General features: G+C 49.0%; 37 non-coding genes across 37 annotated transcripts; all 37 read left to right on the forward strand.

Moving 5' to 3' along the window:
• The first annotated feature begins 172 nt into the window (after window positions 1–172).
• On the forward strand, window positions 173–245 carry Trnaf-gaa (transfer RNA phenylalanine (anticodon GAA)). Its single transcript has one exon. It is a non-coding gene; the product is annotated as a tRNA-Phe (tRNA).
• Window positions 246–781: 536 nt separating this feature from the next.
• Window positions 782–854, forward strand: Trnak-uuu (transfer RNA lysine (anticodon UUU)). The gene has a single exon. It is a non-coding gene; the product is annotated as a tRNA-Lys (tRNA).
• A 137-nt stretch (window positions 855–991) lies between these two features.
• Window positions 992–1073, forward strand: Trnas-cga (transfer RNA serine (anticodon CGA)). Its single transcript has one exon. It is a non-coding gene; the product is annotated as a tRNA-Ser (tRNA).
• Window positions 1074–1781: 708 nt separating this feature from the next.
• On the forward strand, window positions 1782–1863 carry Trnas-uga (transfer RNA serine (anticodon UGA)). The gene has a single exon. It is a non-coding gene; the product is annotated as a tRNA-Ser (tRNA).
• Window positions 1864–2447: 584 nt separating this feature from the next.
• Trnaf-gaa (transfer RNA phenylalanine (anticodon GAA)) lies at window positions 2448–2520 on the forward strand. The gene has a single exon. It is a non-coding gene; the product is annotated as a tRNA-Phe (tRNA).
• A 536-nt stretch (window positions 2521–3056) lies between these two features.
• Window positions 3057–3129, forward strand: Trnak-uuu (transfer RNA lysine (anticodon UUU)). Its single transcript has one exon. It is a non-coding gene; the product is annotated as a tRNA-Lys (tRNA).
• Window positions 3130–3266: 137 nt separating this feature from the next.
• On the forward strand, window positions 3267–3348 carry Trnas-cga (transfer RNA serine (anticodon CGA)). Its single transcript has one exon. It is a non-coding gene; the product is annotated as a tRNA-Ser (tRNA).
• A 708-nt stretch (window positions 3349–4056) lies between these two features.
• Trnas-uga (transfer RNA serine (anticodon UGA)) lies at window positions 4057–4138 on the forward strand. Its single transcript has one exon. It is a non-coding gene; the product is annotated as a tRNA-Ser (tRNA).
• Window positions 4139–4722: 584 nt separating this feature from the next.
• On the forward strand, window positions 4723–4795 carry Trnaf-gaa (transfer RNA phenylalanine (anticodon GAA)). The gene has a single exon. It is a non-coding gene; the product is annotated as a tRNA-Phe (tRNA).
• Window positions 4796–5331: 536 nt separating this feature from the next.
• Window positions 5332–5404, forward strand: Trnak-uuu (transfer RNA lysine (anticodon UUU)). Its single transcript has one exon. It is a non-coding gene; the product is annotated as a tRNA-Lys (tRNA).
• A 137-nt stretch (window positions 5405–5541) lies between these two features.
• On the forward strand, window positions 5542–5623 carry Trnas-cga (transfer RNA serine (anticodon CGA)). Its single transcript has one exon. It is a non-coding gene; the product is annotated as a tRNA-Ser (tRNA).
• Window positions 5624–6331: 708 nt separating this feature from the next.
• Trnas-uga (transfer RNA serine (anticodon UGA)) lies at window positions 6332–6413 on the forward strand. Its single transcript has one exon. It is a non-coding gene; the product is annotated as a tRNA-Ser (tRNA).
• Window positions 6414–6997: 584 nt separating this feature from the next.
• Trnaf-gaa (transfer RNA phenylalanine (anticodon GAA)) lies at window positions 6998–7070 on the forward strand. The gene has a single exon. It is a non-coding gene; the product is annotated as a tRNA-Phe (tRNA).
• A 536-nt stretch (window positions 7071–7606) lies between these two features.
• Trnak-uuu (transfer RNA lysine (anticodon UUU)) lies at window positions 7607–7679 on the forward strand. The gene has a single exon. It is a non-coding gene; the product is annotated as a tRNA-Lys (tRNA).
• Window positions 7680–7816: 137 nt separating this feature from the next.
• Window positions 7817–7898, forward strand: Trnas-cga (transfer RNA serine (anticodon CGA)). Its single transcript has one exon. It is a non-coding gene; the product is annotated as a tRNA-Ser (tRNA).
• A 708-nt stretch (window positions 7899–8606) lies between these two features.
• Trnas-uga (transfer RNA serine (anticodon UGA)) lies at window positions 8607–8688 on the forward strand. Its single transcript has one exon. It is a non-coding gene; the product is annotated as a tRNA-Ser (tRNA).
• A 584-nt stretch (window positions 8689–9272) lies between these two features.
• Trnaf-gaa (transfer RNA phenylalanine (anticodon GAA)) lies at window positions 9273–9345 on the forward strand. Its single transcript has one exon. It is a non-coding gene; the product is annotated as a tRNA-Phe (tRNA).
• Window positions 9346–9881: 536 nt separating this feature from the next.
• Window positions 9882–9954, forward strand: Trnak-uuu (transfer RNA lysine (anticodon UUU)). Its single transcript has one exon. It is a non-coding gene; the product is annotated as a tRNA-Lys (tRNA).
• A 137-nt stretch (window positions 9955–10091) lies between these two features.
• On the forward strand, window positions 10092–10173 carry Trnas-cga (transfer RNA serine (anticodon CGA)). Its single transcript has one exon. It is a non-coding gene; the product is annotated as a tRNA-Ser (tRNA).
• Window positions 10174–10881: 708 nt separating this feature from the next.
• On the forward strand, window positions 10882–10963 carry Trnas-uga (transfer RNA serine (anticodon UGA)). Its single transcript has one exon. It is a non-coding gene; the product is annotated as a tRNA-Ser (tRNA).
• Window positions 10964–11547: 584 nt separating this feature from the next.
• On the forward strand, window positions 11548–11620 carry Trnaf-gaa (transfer RNA phenylalanine (anticodon GAA)). The gene has a single exon. It is a non-coding gene; the product is annotated as a tRNA-Phe (tRNA).
• Window positions 11621–12156: 536 nt separating this feature from the next.
• Window positions 12157–12229, forward strand: Trnak-uuu (transfer RNA lysine (anticodon UUU)). Its single transcript has one exon. It is a non-coding gene; the product is annotated as a tRNA-Lys (tRNA).
• A 137-nt stretch (window positions 12230–12366) lies between these two features.
• Trnas-cga (transfer RNA serine (anticodon CGA)) lies at window positions 12367–12448 on the forward strand. Its single transcript has one exon. It is a non-coding gene; the product is annotated as a tRNA-Ser (tRNA).
• Window positions 12449–13156: 708 nt separating this feature from the next.
• Window positions 13157–13238, forward strand: Trnas-uga (transfer RNA serine (anticodon UGA)). Its single transcript has one exon. It is a non-coding gene; the product is annotated as a tRNA-Ser (tRNA).
• A 584-nt stretch (window positions 13239–13822) lies between these two features.
• Window positions 13823–13895, forward strand: Trnaf-gaa (transfer RNA phenylalanine (anticodon GAA)). The gene has a single exon. It is a non-coding gene; the product is annotated as a tRNA-Phe (tRNA).
• A 536-nt stretch (window positions 13896–14431) lies between these two features.
• Window positions 14432–14504, forward strand: Trnak-uuu (transfer RNA lysine (anticodon UUU)). The gene has a single exon. It is a non-coding gene; the product is annotated as a tRNA-Lys (tRNA).
• A 137-nt stretch (window positions 14505–14641) lies between these two features.
• Window positions 14642–14723, forward strand: Trnas-cga (transfer RNA serine (anticodon CGA)). The gene has a single exon. It is a non-coding gene; the product is annotated as a tRNA-Ser (tRNA).
• Window positions 14724–15431: 708 nt separating this feature from the next.
• On the forward strand, window positions 15432–15513 carry Trnas-uga (transfer RNA serine (anticodon UGA)). The gene has a single exon. It is a non-coding gene; the product is annotated as a tRNA-Ser (tRNA).
• A 584-nt stretch (window positions 15514–16097) lies between these two features.
• Trnaf-gaa (transfer RNA phenylalanine (anticodon GAA)) lies at window positions 16098–16170 on the forward strand. The gene has a single exon. It is a non-coding gene; the product is annotated as a tRNA-Phe (tRNA).
• A 536-nt stretch (window positions 16171–16706) lies between these two features.
• Window positions 16707–16779, forward strand: Trnak-uuu (transfer RNA lysine (anticodon UUU)). Its single transcript has one exon. It is a non-coding gene; the product is annotated as a tRNA-Lys (tRNA).
• Window positions 16780–16916: 137 nt separating this feature from the next.
• Window positions 16917–16998, forward strand: Trnas-cga (transfer RNA serine (anticodon CGA)). The gene has a single exon. It is a non-coding gene; the product is annotated as a tRNA-Ser (tRNA).
• A 708-nt stretch (window positions 16999–17706) lies between these two features.
• On the forward strand, window positions 17707–17788 carry Trnas-uga (transfer RNA serine (anticodon UGA)). Its single transcript has one exon. It is a non-coding gene; the product is annotated as a tRNA-Ser (tRNA).
• A 584-nt stretch (window positions 17789–18372) lies between these two features.
• Trnaf-gaa (transfer RNA phenylalanine (anticodon GAA)) lies at window positions 18373–18445 on the forward strand. Its single transcript has one exon. It is a non-coding gene; the product is annotated as a tRNA-Phe (tRNA).
• A 536-nt stretch (window positions 18446–18981) lies between these two features.
• Trnak-uuu (transfer RNA lysine (anticodon UUU)) lies at window positions 18982–19054 on the forward strand. Its single transcript has one exon. It is a non-coding gene; the product is annotated as a tRNA-Lys (tRNA).
• Window positions 19055–19191: 137 nt separating this feature from the next.
• Window positions 19192–19273, forward strand: Trnas-cga (transfer RNA serine (anticodon CGA)). Its single transcript has one exon. It is a non-coding gene; the product is annotated as a tRNA-Ser (tRNA).
• A 708-nt stretch (window positions 19274–19981) lies between these two features.
• Trnas-uga (transfer RNA serine (anticodon UGA)) lies at window positions 19982–20063 on the forward strand. The gene has a single exon. It is a non-coding gene; the product is annotated as a tRNA-Ser (tRNA).
• A 584-nt stretch (window positions 20064–20647) lies between these two features.
• Window positions 20648–20720, forward strand: Trnaf-gaa (transfer RNA phenylalanine (anticodon GAA)). Its single transcript has one exon. It is a non-coding gene; the product is annotated as a tRNA-Phe (tRNA).
• Window positions 20721–20735: the final 15 nt, after the last annotated feature.

Genomic DNA, 20735 nt, shown 5'->3' on the forward strand with positions numbered 1-20735 from the left:
TCGACATGTTTGCTTCTTACGATGATGGAATCAGAAGAAATGTGTGTGGTACTTCACTGCATCTGCTGCTCGCCTTTCAGCGTCCCTATGTCTTATCAGACGAAGATGACTGTGAAATTGGCGGCGATTCAGAGGTTAACGAAGACGCGCAAATCTGCGGACTTACGTGTGAGCCGAAATAGCTCAGTTGGGAGAGCGTTAGACTGAAGATCTAAAGGTCCCTGGTTCGATCCCGGGTTTCGGCAAGCGTATGTTTTGAAGCTGATGCCAATGGAATTGCTCCGAGTCTGTGATGATGTAGGTACAGCCGATAACAAAAATGACTCTATCCTGTAACTGTTCAGGTTGTCTAGTGCTTGCCGTAAGAGGAACACAGTAGGCAACTCCCTGAGAAGTAAGAAAATACGAAAAGTCCTACCGACTGCGTTCCTTTTTTTGTGTCAGGAGGTGAAGAACGTCTCCAACGGAAGCGTGAAATGAGCGAAAACGTGGGAAGCATTGCATTCGAAATGCTTGTGAAATTTCCAATTACTCAGTGAGTGTCGACAAAACACGTAAATCCTCTACTCCAACGTATGAGACCTAACGACTGCTGCGGTTTGTTTTTGCATTGTGTGTCAGCATTCTTCGATAGTCTGCTACGAGCTTAGCGCGACACGTTTGTAGACAGCATTCAGGCGACGTTTAATTAGTAACAGCTCCATGCAGCGATAGCACAGCTGTGAAGGACATGAGTCAATGTACAGCTGTGCATCGTGGGATGTTCTCTATTGTCGTGTGAGCCCGGATAGCTCAGTCGGTAGAGCATTAGGCTTTTAACCTAAGGGTCCAGGGTTCAAGTCCCTGTTCGGGCGGAAATTTTAATACTTTGGTAGCGATTCCTCTGGTAGCGGTGGAAACACTACGGAAAAGAATGCAGCTACGCCGTTTTCTGATGCCACATAGCTTTAAACCGTAGAAGTTGCATGTGTCGGAGAACCTCGACCTACGGGCAGTCGTGGCCGAGTGGTTAAGGCGTCTGACTCGAAATCAGATTCCCTCTGGGAGCGTAGGTTCGAATCCTACCGGCTACGTGCGATTTTGCGTAAAGAGGAGCAAATATTTTCACACACGTGAACGCGGTTGCAAACCGATGGCGCCATCTTCAACAAGACGAAAATTTCCGTTTAACAATACTGAGTGTCGCGACGGCTGCTGCTTACTGTGGCTACCGGTTTTCCTCTCACTGACGCTGGGACTGCAGAAAGCCGTCGCAGGCCCACGAGTGCGCTCCCGTCATTTTCTCGCGTCGACGCCGAGTTCGTGAGTACACAGACGTGCTTGGAAGCGTTGGACAGAGCCAACATTCATTTCTCTCTTTTTTAAGAATCGCAATTCAGTCATTCGAGTGCGGAAAAAGCAATGGTGCAGCGTTTCTTTTCTTAAGATCTCGCAGCTACTTGCAAGTATGTCGACCACTTAAGACGACAGAAAACTAGCGTCAGCGGTGCGTCAGTGGGAAGTCGGTGAAGTCGCCATTGGAGCCATAAGCCAGTAATTACGTCATGCGAATCACTCGCACGCCACGCAGCTGTACGATAGCTCAGTCGGTAGAGCGTTTGATTTTCAACCAAAGGGTGTTGGGTTCAACGCCATGTCTAGGCGAAAATTAATACACTTTCGTAACGGCTAATGTGCTGGCAATGGAAACACTACAGAAAAGAGTGAGGCCACGCCGCTTTCTGCCATTGGATTGCTTCTAAAGGTGCACTTTCACGTGTCGGAAGACGCTACTGCTACCGGCAGTCGTGGCCGAGTGGTTAAGGCGTCTGACTTGAAATCAGATTCCCTCTGGGAGCGTAGGTTCGAGTCCTGCCGACTGCGGAAATTTTGTAGCTCTCAAAAGATGGGCGTTCAGCTGCATTCTAGCAGTTGCGTCACTACTAAACACGTGGGTCGCCGGCAATGTGCAGTATTATTGGCTGCAGCGCTACAGTCGCACCCAGAAGCCACAGCTCATCGCCTCGTCACACTGCCGTCCACCAGGTGTGAGTGCAAGTGTCGCCTCTCTGGGCAGTGCAGATGTGTCCATTTTAGCTTGCAGACAATTACGTGTAGCAATTTATGAGCTAACGCAAGTCAAATGTTTTAGCGTGTGTATCTGCTAGATACTGCCTCTCACATGGTAGAGAGGCTCACTCCTTCTTGTGTCTCGTTCTCTGCACACGAGTTGCACGTGGCATCGATATAGCAAAGGTTTTCTAGAGAAAGCGAAGTCAATATTACATGAATCGAGTCGACATGTTTGCTTCTTACGATGATGGAATCAGAAGAAATGTGTGTGGTACTTCACTGCATCTGCTGCTCGCCTTTCAGCGTCCCTATGTCTTATCAGACGAAGATGACTGTGAAATTGGCGGCGATTCAGAGGTTAACGAAGACGCGCAAATCTGCGGACTTACGTGTGAGCCGAAATAGCTCAGTTGGGAGAGCGTTAGACTGAAGATCTAAAGGTCCCTGGTTCGATCCCGGGTTTCGGCAAGCGTATGTTTTGAAGCTGATGCCAATGGAATTGCTCCGAGTCTGTGATGATGTAGGTACAGCCGATAACAAAAATGACTCTATCCTGTAACTGTTCAGGTTGTCTAGTGCTTGCCGTAAGAGGAACACAGTAGGCAACTCCCTGAGAAGTAAGAAAATACGAAAAGTCCTACCGACTGCGTTCCTTTTTTTGTGTCAGGAGGTGAAGAACGTCTCCAACGGAACCGTGAAATGAGCGAAAACGTGGGAAGCATTGCATTCGAAATGCTTGTGAAATTTCCAATTACTCAGTGAGTGTCGACAAAACACGTAAATCCTCTACTCCAACGTATGAGACCTAACGACTGCTGCGGTTTGTTTTTGCATTGTGTGTCAGCATTCTTCGATAGTCTGCTACGAGCTTAGCGCGACACGTTTGTAGACAGCATTCAGGCGACGTTTAATTAGTAACAGCTCCATGCAGCGATAGCACAGCTGTGAAGGACATGAGTCAATGTACAGCTGTGCATCGTGGGATGTTCTCTATTGTCGTGTGAGCCCGGATAGCTCAGTCGGTAGAGCATTAGGCTTTTAACCTAAGGGTCCAGGGTTCAAGTCCCTGTTCGGGCGGAAATTTTAATACTTTGGTAGCGATTCCTCTGGTAGCGGTGGAAACACTACGGAAAAGAATGCAGCTACGCCGTTTTCTGATGCCACATAGCTTTAAACCGTAGAAGTTGCATGTGTCGGAGAACCTCGACCTACGGGCAGTCGTGGCCGAGTGGTTAAGGCGTCTGACTCGAAATCAGATTCCCTCTGGGAGCGTAGGTTCGAATCCTACCGGCTGCGTGCGATTTTGCGTAAAGAGGAGCAAATATTTTCACACACGTGAACGCGGTTGCAAACCGATGGCGCCATCTTCAACAAGACGAAAATTTCCGTTTAACAATACTGAGTGTCGCGACGGCTGCTGCTTACTGTGGCTACCGGTTTTCCTCTCACTGACGCTGGGACTGCAGAAAGCCGTCGCAGGCCCACGAGTGCGCTCCCGTCATTTTCTCGCGTCGACGCCGAGTTCGTGAGTACACAGACGTGCTTGGAAGCGTTGGACAGAGCCAACATTCATTTCTCTCTTTTTTAAGAATCGCAATTCAGTCATTCGAGTGCGGAAAAAGCAATGGTGCAGCGTTTCTTTTCTTAAGATCTCGCAGCTACTTGCAAGTATGTCGACCACTTAAGACGACAGAAAACTAGCGTCAGCGGTGCGTCAGTGGGAAGTCGGTGAAGTCGCCATTGGAGCCATAAGCCAGTAATTACGTCATGCGAATCACTCGCACGCCACGCAGCTGTACGATAGCTCAGTCGGTAGAGCGTTTGATTTTCAACCAAAGGGTGTTGGGTTCAACGCCATGTCTAGGCGAAAATTAATACACTTTCGTAACGGCTAATGTGCTGGCAATGGAAACACTACAGAAAAGAGTGAGGCCACGCCGCTTTCTGCCATTGGATTGCTTCTAAAGGTGCACTTTCACGTGTCGGAAGACGCTACTGCTACCGGCAGTCGTGGCCGAGTGGTTAAGGCGTCTGACTTGAAATCAGATTCCCTCTGGGAGCGTAGGTTCGAGTCCTGCCGACTGCGGAAATTTTGTAGCTCTCAAAAGATGGGCGTTCAGCTGCATTCTAGCAGTTGCGTCACTACTAAACACGTGGGTCGCCGGCAATGTGCAGTATTATTGGCTGCAGCGCTACAGTCGCACCCAGAAGCCACAGCTCATCGCCTCGTCACACTGCCGTCCACCAGGTGTGAGTGCAAGTGTCGCCTCTCTGGGCAGTGCAGATGTGTCCATTTTAGCTTGCAGACAATTACGTGTAGCAATTTATGAGCTAACGCAAGTCAAATGTTTTAGCGTGTGTATCTGCTAGATACTGCCTCTCACATGGTAGAGAGGCTCACTCCTTCTTGTGTCTCGTTCTCTGCACACGAGTTGCACGTGGCATCGATATAGCAAAGGTTTTCTAGAGAAAGCGAAGTCAATATTACATGAATCGAGTCGACATGTTTGCTTCTTACGATGATGGAATCAGAAGAAATGTGTGTGGTACTTCACTGCATCTGCTGCTCGCCTTTCAGCGTCCCTATGTCTTATCAGACGAAGATGACTGTGAAATTGGCGGCGATTCAGAGGTTAACGAAGACGCGCAAATCTGCGGACTTACGTGTGAGCCGAAATAGCTCAGTTGGGAGAGCGTTAGACTGAAGATCTAAAGGTCCCTGGTTCGATCCCGGGTTTCGGCAAGCGTATGTTTTGAAGCTGATGCCAATGGAATTGCTCCGAGTCTGTGATGATGTAGGTACAGCCGATAACAAAAATGACTCTATCCTGTAACTGTTCAGGTTGTCTAGTGCTTGCCGTAAGAGGAACACAGTAGGCAACTCCCTGAGAAGTAAGAAAATACGAAAAGTCCTACCGACTGCGTTCCTTTTTTTGTGTCAGGAGGTGAAGAACGTCTCCAACGGAAGCGTGAAATGAGCGAAAACGTGGGAAGCATTGCATTCGAAATGCTTGTGAAATTTCCAATTACTCAGTGAGTGTCGACAAAACACGTAAATCCTCTACTCCAACGTATGAGACCTAACGACTGCTGCGGTTTGTTTTTGCATTGTGTGTCAGCATTCTTCGATAGTCTGCTACGAGCTTAGCGCGACACGTTTGTAGACAGCATTCAGGCGACGTTTAATTAGTAACAGCTCCATGCAGCGATAGCACAGCTGTGAAGGACATGAGTCAATGTACAGCTGTGCATCGTGGGATGTTCTCTATTGTCGTGTGAGCCCGGATAGCTCAGTCGGTAGAGCATTAGGCTTTTAACCTAAGGGTCCAGGGTTCAAGTCCCTGTTCGGGCGGAAATTTTAATACTTTGGTAGCGATTCCTCTGGTAGCGGTGGAAACACTACGGAAAAGAATGCAGCTACGCCGTTTTCTGATGCCACATAGCTTTAAACAGTAGAAGTTGCATGTGTCGGAAAACCTCGACCTACGGGCAGTCGTGGCCGAGTGGTTAAGGCGTCTGACTCGAAATCAGATTCCCTCTGGGAGCGTAGGTTCGAATCCTACCGGCTGCGTGCGATTTTGCGTAAAGAGGAGCAAATATTTTCACACACGTGAACGCGGTTGCAAACCGATGGCGCCATCTTCAACAAGACGAAAATTTCCGTTTAACAATACTGAGTGTCGCGACGGCTGCTGCTTACTGTGGCTACCGGTTCTCCTCTCACTGACGCTGCGACTGCAGAAAGCCGTCGCAGGCCCACGAGTGCGCTCCCGTCATTTTCTCGCGTCGACGCCGAGTTCGTGAGTACACAGACGTGCTTGGAAGCGTTGGACAGAGCCAACATTCATTTCTCTCTTTTTTAAGAATCGCAATTCAGTCATTCGAGTGCGGAAAAAGCAATGGTGCAGCGTTTCTTTTCTTAAGATCTCGCAGCTACTTGCAAGTATGTCGACCACTTAAGACGACAGAAAACTAGCGTCAGCGGTGCGTCAGTGGGAAGTCGGTGAAGTCGCCATTGGAGCCATAAGCCAGTAATTACGTCATGCGAATCACTCGCACGCCACGCAGCTGTACGATAGCTCAGTCGGTAGAGCGTTTGATTTTCAACCAAAGGGTGTTGGGTTCAACGCCATGTCTAGGCGAAAATTAATACACTTTCGTAACGGCTAATGTGCTGGCAATGGAAACACTACAGAAAAGAGTGAGGCCACGCCGCTTTCTGCCATTGGATTGCTTCTAAAGGTGCACTTTCACGTGTCGGAAGACGCTACTGCTACCGGCAGTCGTGGCCGAGTGGTTAAGGCGTCTGACTTGAAATCAGATTCCCTCTGGGAGCGTAGGTTCGAGTCCTGCCGACTGCGGAAATTTTGTAGCTCTCAAAAGATGGGCGTTCAGCTGCATTCTAGCAGTTGCGTCACTACTAAACACGTGGGTCGCCGGCAATGTGCAGTATTATTGGCTGCAGCGCTACAGTCGCACCCAGAAGCCACAGCTCATCGCCTCGTCACACTGCCGTCCACCAGGTGTGAGTGCAAGTGTCGCCTCTCTGGGCAGTGCAGATGTGTCCATTTTAGCTTGCAGACAATTACGTGTAGCAATTTATGAGCTAACGCAAGTCAAATGTTTTAGCGTGTGTATCTGCTAGATACTGCCTCTCACATGGTAGAGAGGCTCACTCCTTCTTGTGTCTCGTTCTCTGCACACGAGTTGCACGTGGCATCGATATAGCAAAGGTTTTCTAGAGAAAGCGAAGTCAATATTACATGAATCGAGTCGACATGTTTGCTTCTTACGATGATGGAATCAGAAGAAATGTGTGTGGTACTTCACTGCATCTGCTGCTCGCCTTTCAGCGTCCCTATGTCTTATCAGACGAAGATGACTGTGAAATTGGCGGCGATTCAGAGGTTAACGAAGACGCGCAAATCTGCGGACTTACGTGTGAGCCGAAATAGCTCAGTTGGGAGAGCGTTAGACTGAAGATCTAAAGGTCCCTGGTTCGATCCCGGGTTTCGGCAAGCGTATGTTTTGAAGCTGATGCCAATGGAATTGCTCCGAGTCTGTGATGATGTAGGTACAGCCGATAACAAAAATGACTCTATCCTGTAACTGTTCAGGTTGTCTAGTGCTTGCCGTAAGAGGAACACAGTAGGCAACTCCCTGAGAAGTAAGAAAATACGAAAAGTCCTACCGACTGCGTTCCTTTTTTTGTGTCAGGAGGTGAAGAACGTCTCCAACGGAAGCGTGAAATGAGCGAAAACGTGGGAAGCATTGCATTCGAAATGCTTGTGAAATTTCCAATTACTCAGTGAGTGTCGACAAAACACGTAAATCCTCTACTCCAACGTATGAGACCTAACGACTGCTGCGGTTTGTTTTTGCATTGTGTGTCAGCATTCTTCGATAGTCTGCTACGAGCTTAGCGCGACACGTTTGTAGACAGCATTCAGGCGACGTTTAATTAGTAACAGCTCCATGCAGCGATAGCACAGCTGTGAAGGACATGAGTCAATGTACAGCTGTGCATCGTGGGATGTTCTCTGCTGTCGTGTGAGCCCGGATAGCTCAGTCGGTAGAGCATTAGGCTTTTAACCTAAGGGTCCAGGGTTCAAGTCCCTGTTCGGGCGGAAATTTTAATACTTTGGTAGCGATTCCTCTGGTAGCGGTGGAAACACTACGGAAAAGAATGCAGCTACGCCGTTTTCTGATGCCACATAGCTTTAAACCGTAGAAGTTGCATGTGTCGGAGAACCTCGACCTACGGGCAGTCGTGGCCGAGTGGTTAAGGCGTCTGACTCGAAATCAGATTCCCTCTGGGAGCGTAGGTTCGAATCCTACCGGCTGCGTGCGATTTTGCGTAAAGAGGAGCAAATATTTTCACACACGTGAACGCGGTTGCAAACCGATGGCGCCATCTTCAACAAGACGAAAATTTCCGTTTAACAATACTGAGTGTCGCGACGGCTGCTGCTTACTGTGGCTACCGGTTTTCCTCTCACTGACGCTGGGACTGCAGAAAGCCGTCGCAGGCCCACGAGTGCGCTCCCGTCATTTTCTCGCGTCGACGCCGAGTTCGTGAGTACACAGACGTGCTTGGAAGCGTTGGACAGAGCCAACATTCATTTCTCTCTTTTTTAAGAATCGCAATTCAGTCATTCGAGTGCGGAAAAAGCAATGGTGCAGCGTTTCTTTTCTTAAGATCTCGCAGCTACTTGCAAGTATGTCGACCACTTAAGACGACAGAAAACTAGCGTCAGCGGTGCGTCAGTGGGAAGTCGGTGAAGTCGCCATTGGAGCCATAAGCCAGTAATTACGTCATGCGAATCACTCGCACGCCACGCAGCTGTACGATAGCTCAGTCGGTAGAGCGTTTGATTTTCAACCAAAGGGTGTTGGGTTCAACGCCATGTCTAGGCGAAAATTAATACACTTTCGTAACGGCTAATGTGCTGGCAATGGAAACACTACAGAAAAGAGTGAGGCCACGCCGCTTTCTGCCATTGGATTGCTTCTAAAGGTGCACTTTCACGTGTCGGAAGACGCTACTGCTACCGGCAGTCGTGGCCGAGTGGTTAAGGCGTCTGACTTGAAATCAGATTCCCTCTGGGAGCGTAGGTTCGAGTCCTGCCGACTGCGGAAATTTTGTAGCTCTCAAAAGATGGGCGTTCAGCTGCATTCTAGCAGTTGCGTCACTACTAAACACGTGGGTCGCCGGCAATGTGCAGTATTATTGGCTGCAGCGCTACAGTCGCACCCAGAAGCCACAGCTCATCGCCTCGTCACACTGCCGTCCACCAGGTGTGAGTGCAAGTGTCGCCTCTCTGGGCAGTGCAGATGTGTCCATTTTAGCTTGCAGACAATTACGTGTAGCAATTTATGAGCTAACGCAAGTCAAATGTTTTAGCGTGTGTATCTGCTAGATACTGCCTCTCACATGGTAGAGAGGCTCACTCCTTCTTGTGTCTCGTTCTCTGCACACGAGTTGCACGTGGCATCGATATAGCAAAGGTTTTCTAGAGAAAGCGAAGTCAATATTACATGAATCGAGTCGACATGTTTGCTTCTTACGATGATGGAATCAGAAGAAATGTGTGTGGTACTTCACTGCATCTGCTGCTCGCCTTTCAGCGTCCCTATGTCTTATCAGACGAAGATGACTGTGAAATTGGCGGCGATTCAGAGGTTAACGAAGACGCGCAAATCTGCGGACTTACGTGTGAGCCGAAATAGCTCAGTTGGGAGAGCGTTAGACTGAAGATCTAAAGGTCCCTGGTTCGATCCCGGGTTTCGGCAAGCGTATGTTTTGAAGCTGATGCCAATGGAATTGCTCCGAGTCTGTGATGATGTAGGTACAGCCGATAACAAAAATGACTCTATCCTGTAACTGTTCAGGTTGTCTAGTGCTTGCCGTAAGAGGAACACAGTAGGCAACTCCCTGAGAAGTAAGAAAATACGAAAAGTCCTACCGACTGCGTTCCTTTTTTTGTGTCAGGAGGTGAAGAACGTCTCCAACGGAAGCGTGAAATGAGCGAAAACGTGGGAAGCATTGCATTCGAAATGCTTGTGAAATTTCCAATTACTCAGTGAGTGTCGACAAAACACGTAAATCCTCTACTCCAACGTATGAGACCTAACGACTGCTGCGGTTTGTTTTTGCATTGTGTGTCAGCATTCTTCGATAGTCTGCTACGAGCTTAGCGCGACACGTTTGTAGACAGCATTCAGGCGACGTTTAATTAGTAACAGCTCCATGCAGCGATAGCACAGCTGTGAAGGACATGAGTCAATGTACAGCTGTGCATCGTGGGATGTTCTCTGCTGTCGTGTGAGCCCGGATAGCTCAGTCGGTAGAGCATTAGGCTTTTAACCTAAGGGTCCAGGGTTCAAGTCCCTGTTCGGGCGGAAATTTTAATACTTTGGTAGCGATTCCTCTGGTAGCGGTGGAAACACTACGGAAAAGAATGCAGCTACGCCGTTTTCTGATGCCACATAGCTTTAAACCGTAGAAGTTGCATGTGTCGGAGAACCTCGACCTACGGGCAGTCGTGGCCGAGTGGTTAAGGCGTCTGACTCGAAATCAGATTCCCTCTGGGAGCGTAGGTTCGAATCCTACCGGCTGCGTGCGATTTTGCGTAAAGAGGAGCAAATATTTTCACACACGTGAACGCGGTTGCAAACCGATGGCGCCATCTTCAACAAGACGAAAATTTCCGTTTAACAATACTGAGTGTCGCGACGGCTGCTGCTTACTGTGGCTACCGGTTTTCCTCTCACTGACGCTGGGACTGCAGAAAGCCGTCGCAGGCCCACGAGTGCGCTCCCGTCATTTTCTCGCGTCGACGCCGAGTTCGTGAGTACACAGACGTGCTTGGAAGCGTTGGACAGAGCCAACATTCATTTCTCTCTTTTTTAAGAATCGCAATTCAGTCATTCGAGTGCGGAAAAAGCAATGGTGCAGCGTTTCTTTTCTTAAGATCTCGCAGCTACTTGCAAGTATGTCGACCACTTAAGACGACAGAAAACTAGCGTCAGCGGTGCGTCAGTGGGAAGTCGGTGAAGTCGCCATTGGAGCCATAAGCCAGTAATTACGTCATGCGAATCACTCGCACGCCACGCAGCTGTACGATAGCTCAGTCGGTAGAGCGTTTGATTTTCAACCAAAGGGTGTTGGGTTCAACGCCACGTCTAGGCGAAAATTAATACACTTTCGTAACGGCTAATGTGCTGGCAATGGAAACACTACAGAAAAGAGTGAGGCCACGCCGCTTTCTGCCATTGGATTGCTTCTAAAGGTGCACTTTCACGTGTCGGAAGACGCTACTGCTACCGGCAGTCGTGGCCGAGTGGTTAAGGCGTCTGACTTGAAATCAGATTCCCTCTGGGAGCGTAGGTTCGAGTCCTGCCGACTGCGGAAATTTTGTAGCTCTCAAAAGATGGGCGTTCAGCTGCATTCTAGCAGTTGCGTCACTACTAAACACGTGGGTCGCCGGCAATGTGCAGTATTATTGGCTGCAGCGCTACAGTCGCACCCAGAAGCCACAGCTCATCGCCTCGTCACACTGCCGTCCACCAGGTGTGAGTGCAAGTGTCGCCTCTCTGGGCAGTGCAGATGTGTCCATTTTAGCTTGCAGACAATTACGTGTAGCAATTTATGAGCTAACGCAAGTCAAATGTTTTAGCGTGTGTATCTGCTAGATACTGCCTCTCACATGGTAGAGAGGCTCACTCCTTCTTGTGTCTCGTTCTCTGCACACGAGTTGCACGTGGCATCGATATAGCAAAGGTTTTCTAGAGAAAGCGAAGTCAATATTACATGAATCGAGTCGACATGTTTGCTTCTTACGATGATGGAATCAGAAGAAATGTGTGTGGTACTTCACTGCATCTGCTGCTCGCCTTTCAGCGTCCCTATGTCTTATCAGACGAAGATGACTGTGAAATTGGCGGCGATTCAGAGGTTAACGAAGACGCGCAAATCTGCGGACTTACGTGTGAGCCGAAATAGCTCAGTTGGGAGAGCGTTAGACTGAAGATCTAAAGGTCCCTGGTTCGATCCCGGGTTTCGGCAAGCGTATGTTTTGAAGCTGATGCCAATGGAATTGCTCCGAGTCTGTGATGATGTAGGTACAGCCGATAACAAAAATGACTCTATCCTGTAACTGTTCAGGTTGTCTAGTGCTTGCCGTAAGAGGAACACAGTAGGCAACTCCCTGAGAAGTAAGAAAATACGAAAAGTCCTACCGACTGCGTTCCTTTTTTTGTGTCAGGAGGTGAAGAACGTCTCCAACGGAAGCGTGAAATGAGCGAAAACGTGGGAAGCATTGCATTCGAAATGCTTGTGAAATTTCCAATTACTCAGTGAGTGTCGACAAAACACGTAAATCCTCTACTCCAACGTATGAGACCTAACGACTGCTGCGGTTTGTTTTTGCATTGTGTGTCAGCATTCTTCGATAGTCTGCTACGAGCTTAGCGCGACACGTTTGTAGACAGCATTCAGGCGACGTTTAATTAGTAACAGCTCCATGCAGCGATAGCACAGCTGTGAAGGACATGAGTCAATGTACAGCTGTGCATCGTGGGATGTTCTCTGCTGTCGTGTGAGCCCGGATAGCTCAGTCGGTAGAGCATTAGGCTTTTAACCTAAGGGTCCAGGGTTCAAGTCCCTGTTCGGGCGGAAATTTTAATACTTTGGTAGCGATTCCTCTGGTAGCGGTGGAAACACTACGGAAAAGAATGCAGCTACGCCGTTTTCTGATGCCACATAGCTTTAAACCGTAGAAGTTGCATGTGTCGGAGAACCTCGACCTACGGGCAGTCGTGGCCGAGTGGTTAAGGCGTCTGACTCGATATCAGATTCCCTCTGGGAGCGTAGGTTCGAATCCTACCGGCTGCGTGCGATTTTGCGTAAAGAGGAGCAAATATTTTCACACACGTGAACGCGGTTGCAAACCGATGGCGCCATCTTCAACAAGACGAAAATTTCCGTTTAACAATACTGAGTGTCGCGACGGCTGCTGCTTACTGTGGCTACCGGTTTTCCTCTCACTGACGCTGGGACTGCAGAAAGCCGTCGCAGGCCCACGAGTGCGCTCCCGTCATTTTCTCGCGTCGACGCCGAGTTCGTGAGTACACAGACGTGCTTGGAAGCGTTGGACAGAGCCAACATTCATTTCTCTCTTTTTTAAGAATCGCAATTCAGTCATTCGAGTGCGGAAAAAGCAATGGTGCAGCGTTTCTTTTCTTAAGATCTCGCAGCTACTTGCAAGTATGTCGACCACTTAAGACGACAGAAAACTAGCGTCAGCGGTGCGTCAGTGGGAAGTCGGTGAAGTCGCCATTGGAGCCATAAGCCAGTAATTACGTCATGCGAATCACTCGCACGCCACGCAGCTGTACGATAGCTCAGTCGGTAGAGCGTTTGATTTTCAACCAAAGGGTGTTGGGTTCAACGCCACGTCTAGGCGAAAATTAATACACTTTCGTAACGGCTAATGTGCTGGCAATGGAAACACTACAGAAAAGAGTGAGGCCACGCCGCTTTCTGCCATTGGATTGCTTCTAAAGGTGCACTTTCACGTGTCGGAAGACGCTACTGCTACCGGCAGTCGTGGCCGAGTGGTTAAGGCGTCTGACTTGAAATCAGATTCCCTCTGGGAGCGTAGGTTCGAGTCCTGCCGACTGCGGAAATTTTGTAGCTCTCAAAAGATGGGCGTTCAGCTGCATTCTAGCAGTTGCGTCACTACTAAACACGTGGGTCGCCGGCAATGTGCAGTATTATTGGCTGCAGCGCTACAGTCGCACCCAGAAGCCACAGCTCATCGCCTCGTCACACTGCCGTCCACCAGGTGTGAGTGCAAGTGTCGCCTCTCTGGGCAGTGCAGATGTGTCCATTTTAGCTTGCAGACAATTACGTGTAGCAATTTATGAGCTAACGCAAGTCAAATGTTTTAGCGTGTGTATCTGCTAGATACTGCCTCTCACATGGTAGAGAGGCTCACTCCTTCTTGTGTCTCGTTCTCTGCACACGAGTTGCACGTGGCATCGATATAGCAAAGGTTTTCTAGAGAAAGCGAAGTCAATATTACATGAATCGAGTCGACATGTTTGCTTCTTACGATGATGGAATCAGAAGAAATGTGTGTGGTACTTCACTGCATCTGCTGCTCGCCTTTCAGCGTCCCTATGTCTTATCAGACGAAGATGACTGTGAAATTGGCGGCGATTCAGAGGTTAACGAAGACGCGCAAATCTGCGGACTTACGTGTGAGCCGAAATAGCTCAGTTGGGAGAGCGTTAGACTGAAGATCTAAAGGTCCCTGGTTCGATCCCGGGTTTCGGCAAGCGTATGTTTTGAAGCTGATGCCAATGGAATTGCTCCGAGTCTGTGATGATGTAGGTACAGCCGATAACAAAAATGACTCTATCCTGTAACTGTTCAGGTTGTCTAGTGCTTGCCGTAAGAGGAACACAGTAGGCAACTCCCTGAGAAGTAAGAAAATACGAAAAGTCCTACCGACTGCGTTCCTTTTTTTGTGTCAGGAGGTGAAGAACGTCTCCAACGGAAGCGTGAAATGAGCGAAAACGTGGGAAGCATTGCATTCGAAATGCTTGTGAAATTTCCAATTACTCAGTGAGTGTCGACAAAACACGTAAATCCTCTACTCCAACGTATGAGACCTAACGACTGCTGCGGTTTGTTTTTGCATTGTGTGTCAGCATTCTTCGATAGTCTGCTACGAGCTTAGCGCGACACGTTTGTAGACAGCATTCAGGCGACGTTTAATTAGTAACAGCTCCATGCAGCGATAGCACAGCTGTGAAGGACATGAGTCAATGTACAGCTGTGCATCGTGGGATGTTCTCTGCTGTCGTGTGAGCCCGGATAGCTCAGTCGGTAGAGCATTAGGCTTTTAACCTAAGGGTCCAGGGTTCAAGTCCCTGTTCGGGCGGAAATTTTAATACTTTGGTAGCGATTCCTCTGGTAGCGGTGGAAACACTACGGAAAAGAATGCAGCTACGCCGTTTTCTGATGCCACATAGCTTTAAACCGTAGAAGTTGCATGTGTCGGAGAACCTCGACCTACGGGCAGTCGTGGCCGAGTGGTTAAGGCGTCTGACTCGATATCAGATTCCCTCTGGGAGCGTAGGTTCGAATCCTACCGGCTGCGTGCGATTTTGCGTAAAGAGGAGCAAATATTTTCACACACGTGAACGCGGTTGCAAACCGATGGCGCCATCTTCAACAAGACGAAAATTTCCGTTTAACAATACTGAGTGTCGCGACGGCTGCTGCTTACTGTGGCTACCGGTTTTCCTCTCACTGACGCTGGGACTGCAGAAAGCCGTCGCAGGCCCACGAGTGCGCTCCCGTCATTTTCTCGCGTCGACGCCGAGTTCGTGAGTACACAGACGTGCTTGGAAGCGTTGGACAGAGCCAACATTCATTTCTCTCTTTTTTAAGAATCGCAATTCAGTCATTCGAGTGCGGAAAAAGCAATGGTGCAGCGTTTCTTTTCTTAAGATCTCGCAGCTACTTGCAAGTATGTCGACCACTTAAGACGACAGAAAACTAGCGTCAGCGGTGCGTCAGTGGGAAGTCGGTGAAGTCGCCATTGGAGCCATAAGCCAGTAATTACGTCATGCGAATCACTCGCACGCCACGCAGCTGTACGATAGCTCAGTCGGTAGAGCGTTTGATTTTCAACCAAAGGGTGTTGGGTTCAACGCCACGTCTAGGCGAAAATTAATACACTTTCGTAACGGCTAATGTGCTGGCAATGGAAACACTACAGAAAAGAGTGAGGCCACGCCGCTTTCTGCCATTGGATTGCTTCTAAAGGTGCACTTTCACGTGTCGGAAGACGCTACTGCTACCGGCAGTCGTGGCCGAGTGGTTAAGGCGTCTGACTTGAAATCAGATTCCCTCTGGGAGCGTAGGTTCGAGTCCTGCCGACTGCGGAAATTTTGTAGCTCTCAAAAGATGGGCGTTCAGCTGCATTCTAGCAGTTGCGTCACTACTAAACACGTGGGTCGCCGGCAATGTGCAGTATTATTGGCTGCAGCGCTACAGTCGCACCCAGAAGCCACAGCTCATCGCCTCGTCACACTGCCGTCCACCAGGTGTGAGTGCAAGTGTCGCCTCTCTGGGCAGTGCAGATGTGTCCATTTTAGCTTGCAGACAATTACGTGTAGCAATTTATGAGCTAACGCAAGTCAAATGTTTTAGCGTGTGTATCTGCTAGATACTGCCTCTCACATGGTAGAGAGGCTCACTCCTTCTTGTGTCTCGTTCTCTGCACACGAGTTGCACGTGGCATCGATATAGCAAAGGTTTTCTAGAGAAAGCGAAGTCAATATTACATGAATCGAGTCGACATGTTTGCTTCTTACGATGATGGAATCAGAAGAAATGTGTGTGGTACTTCACTGCATCTGCTGCTCGCCTTTCAGCGTCCCTATGTCTTATCAGACGAAGATGACTGTGAAATTGGCGGCGATTCAGAGGTTAACGAAGACGCGCAAATCTGCGGACTTACGTGTGAGCCGAAATAGCTCAGTTGGGAGAGCGTTAGACTGAAGATCTAAAGGTCCCTGGTTCGATCCCGGGTTTCGGCAAGCGTATGTTTTGAAGCTGATGCCAATGGAATTGCTCCGAGTCTGTGATGATGTAGGTACAGCCGATAACAAAAATGACTCTATCCTGTAACTGTTCAGGTTGTCTAGTGCTTGCCGTAAGAGGAACACAGTAGGCAACTCCCTGAGAAGTAAGAAAATACGAAAAGTCCTACCGACTGCGTTCCTTTTTTTGTGTCAGGAGGTGAAGAACGTCTCCAACGGAAGCGTGAAATGAGCGAAAACGTGGGAAGCATTGCATTCGAAATGCTTGTGAAATTTCCAATTACTCAGTGAGTGTCGACAAAACACGTAAATCCTCTACTCCAACGTATGAGACCTAACGACTGCTGCGGTTTGTTTTTGCATTGTGTGTCAGCATTCTTCGATAGTCTGCTACGAGCTTAGCGCGACACGTTTGTAGACAGCATTCAGGCGACGTTTAATTAGTAACAGCTCCATGCAGCGATAGCACAGCTGTGAAGGACATGAGTCAATGTACAGCTGTGCATCGTGGGATGTTCTCTGCTGTCGTGTGAGCCCGGATAGCTCAGTCGGTAGAGCATTAGGCTTTTAACCTAAGGGTCCAGGGTTCAAGTCCCTGTTCGGGCGGAAATTTTAATACTTTGGTAGCGATTCCTCTGGTAGCGGTGGAAACACTACGGAAAAGAATGCAGCTACGCCGTTTTCTGATGCCACATAGCTTTAAACCGTAGAAGTTGCATGTGTCGGAGAACCTCGACCTACGGGCAGTCGTGGCCGAGTGGTTAAGGCGTCTGACTCGATATCAGATTCCCTCTGGGAGCGTAGGTTCGAATCCTACCGGCTGCGTGCGATTTTGCGTAAAGAGGAGCAAATATTTTCACACACGTGAACGCGGTTGCAAACCGATGGCGCCATCTTCAACAAGACGAAAATTTCCGTTTAACAATACTGAGTGTCGCGACGGCTGCTGCTTACTGTGGCTACCGGTTTTCCTCTCACTGACGCTGGGACTGCAGAAAGCCGTCGCAGGCCCACGAGTGCGCTCCCGTCATTTTCTCGCGTCGACGCCGAGTTCGTGAGTACACAGACGTGCTTGGAAGCGTTGGACAGAGCCAACATTCATTTCTCTCTTTTTTAAGAATCGCAATTCAGTCATTCGAGTGCGGAAAAAGCAATGGTGCAGCGTTTCTTTTCTTAAGATCTCGCAGCTACTTGCAAGTATGTCGACCACTTAAGACGACAGAAAACTAGCGTCAGCGGTGCGTCAGTGGGAAGTCGGTGAAGTCGCCATTGGAGCCATAAGCCAGTAATTACGTCATGCGAATCACTCGCACGCCACGCAGCTGTACGATAGCTCAGTCGGTAGAGCGTTTGATTTTCAACCAAAGGGTGTTGGGTTCAACGCCACGTCTAGGCGAAAATTAATACACTTTCGTAACGGCTAATGTGCTGGCAATGGAAACACTACAGAAAAGAGTGAGGCCACGCCGCTTTCTGCCATTGGATTGCTTCTAAAGGTGCACTTTCACGTGTCGGAAGACGCTACTGCTACCGGCAGTCGTGGCCGAGTGGTTAAGGCGTCTGACTTGAAATCAGATTCCCTCTGGGAGCGTAGGTTCGAGTCCTGCCGACTGCGGAAATTTTGTAGCTCTCAAAAGATGGGCGTTCAGCTGCATTCTAGCAGTTGCGTCACTACTAAACACGTGGGTCGCCGGCAATGTGCAGTATTATTGGCTGCAGCGCTACAGTCGCACCCAGAAGCCACAGCTCATCGCCTCGTCACACTGCCGTCCACCAGGTGTGAGTGCAAGTGTCGCCTCTCTGGGCAGTGCAGATGTGTCCATTTTAGCTTGCAGACAATTACGTGTAGCAATTTATGAGCTAACGCAAGTCAAATGTTTTAGCGTGTGTATCTGCTAGATACTGCCTCTCACATGGTAGAGAGGCTCACTCCTTCTTGTGTCTCGTTCTCTGCACACGAGTTGCACGTGGCATCGATATAGCAAAGGTTTTCTAGAGAAAGCGAAGTCAATATTACATGAATCGAGTCGACATGTTTGCTTCTTACGATGATGGAATCAGAAGAAATGTGTGTGGTACTTCACTGCATCTGCTGCTCGCCTTTCAGCGTCCCTATGTCTTATCAGACGAAGATGACTGTGAAATTGGCGGCGATTCAGAGGTTAACGAAGACGCGCAAATCTGCGGACTTACGTGTGAGCCGAAATAGCTCAGTTGGGAGAGCGTTAGACTGAAGATCTAAAGGTCCCTGGTTCGATCCCGGGTTTCGGCAAGCGTATGTTTTGAAGCTGATGCCAATGGAATTGCTCCGAGTCTGTGATGATGTAGGTACAGCCGATAACAAAAATGACTCTATCCTGTAACTGTTCAGGTTGTCTAGTGCTTGCCGTAAGAGGAACACAGTAGGCAACTCCCTGAGAAGTAAGAAAATACGAAAAGTCCTACCGACTGCGTTCCTTTTTTTGTGTCAGGAGGTGAAGAACGTCTCCAACGGAAGCGTGAAATGAGCGAAAACGTGGGAAGCATTGCATTCGAAATGCTTGTGAAATTTCCAATTACTCAGTGAGTGTCGACAAAACACGTAAATCCTCTACTCCAACGTATGAGACCTAACGACTGCTGCGGTTTGTTTTTGCATTGTGTGTCAGCATTCTTCGATAGTCTGCTACGAGCTTAGCGCGACACGTTTGTAGACAGCATTCAGGCGACGTTTAATTAGTAACAGCTCCATGCAGCGATAGCACAGCTGTGAAGGACATGAGTCAATGTACAGCTGTGCATCGTGGGATGTTCTCTGCTGTCGTGTGAGCCCGGATAGCTCAGTCGGTAGAGCATTAGGCTTTTAACCTAAGGGTCCAGGGTTCAAGTCCCTGTTCGGGCGGAAATTTTAATACTTTGGTAGCGATTCCTCTGGTAGCGGTGGAAACACTACGGAAAAGAATGCAGCTACGCCGTTTTCTGATGCCACATAGCTTTAAACCGTAGAAGTTGCATGTGTCGGAGAACCTCGACCTACGGGCAGTCGTGGCCGAGTGGTTAAGGCGTCTGACTCGATATCAGATTCCCTCTGGGAGCGTAGGTTCGAATCCTACCGGCTGCGTGCGATTTTGCGTAAAGAGGAGCAAATATTTTCACACACGTGAACGCGGTTGCAAACCGATGGCGCCATCTTCAACAAGACGAAAATTTCCGTTTAACAATACTGAGTGTCGCGACGGCTGCTGCTTACTGTGGCTACCGGTTTTCCTCTCACTGACGCTGGGACTGCAGAAAGCCGTCGCAGGCCCACGAGTGCGCTCCCGTCATTTTCTCGCGTCGACGCCGAGTTCGTGAGTACACAGACGTGCTTGGAAGCGTTGGACAGAGCCAACATTCATTTCTCTCTTTTTTAAGAATCGCAATTCAGTCATTCGAGTGCGGAAAAAGCAATGGTGCAGCGTTTCTTTTCTTAAGATCTCGCAGCTACTTGCAAGTATGTCGACCACTTAAGACGACAGAAAACTAGCGTCAGCGGTGCGTCAGTGGGAAGTCGGTGAAGTCGCCATTGGAGCCATAAGCCAGTAATTACGTCATGCGAATCACTCGCACGCCACGCAGCTGTACGATAGCTCAGTCGGTAGAGCGTTTGATTTTCAACCAAAGGGTGTTGGGTTCAACGCCACGTCTAGGCGAAAATTAATACACTTTCGTAACGGCTAATGTGCTGGCAATGGAAACACTACAGAAAAGAGTGAGGCCACGCCGCTTTCTGCCATTGGATTGCTTCTAAAGGTGCACTTTCACGTGTCGGAAGACGCTACTGCTACCGGCAGTCGTGGCCGAGTGGTTAAGGCGTCTGACTTGAAATCAGATTCCCTCTGGGAGCGTAGGTTCGAGTCCTGCCGACTGCGGAAATTTTGTAGCTCTCAAAAGATGGGCGTTCAGCTGCATTCTAGCAGTTGCGTCACTACTAAACACGTGGGTCGCCGGCAATGTGCAGTATTATTGGCTGCAGCGCTACAGTCGCACCCAGAAGCCACAGCTCATCGCCTCGTCACACTGCCGTCCACCAGGTGTGAGTGCAAGTGTCGCCTCTCTGGGCAGTGCAGATGTGTCCATTTTAGCTTGCAGACAATTACGTGTAGCAATTTATGAGCTAACGCAAGTCAAATGTTTTAGCGTGTGTATCTGCTAGATACTGCCTCTCACATGGTAGAGAGGCTCACTCCTTCTTGTGTCTCGTTCTCTGCACACGAGTTGCACGTGGCATCGATATAGCAAAGGTTTTCTAGAGAAAGCGAAGTCAATATTACATGAATCGAGTCGACATGTTTGCTTCTTACGATGATGGAATCAGAAGAAATGTGTGTGGTACTTCACTGCATCTGCTGCTCGCCTTTCAGCGTCCCTATGTCTTATCAGACGAAGATGACTGTGAAATTGGCGGCGATTCAGAGGTTAACGAAGACGCGCAAATCTGCGGACTTACGTGTGAGCCGAAATAGCTCAGTTGGGAGAGCGTTAGACTGAAGATCTAAAGGTCCCTGGTTCGATCCCGGGTTTCGGCAAGCGTATGTTTTGAA

This window comes from Schistocerca gregaria, unplaced genomic scaffold (genome assembly GCF_023897955.1).
Source record: "Schistocerca gregaria isolate iqSchGreg1 unplaced genomic scaffold, iqSchGreg1.2 ptg000318l, whole genome shotgun sequence".
Lineage (NCBI taxonomy): Eukaryota > Metazoa > Arthropoda > Insecta > Orthoptera > Acrididae > Schistocerca > Schistocerca gregaria.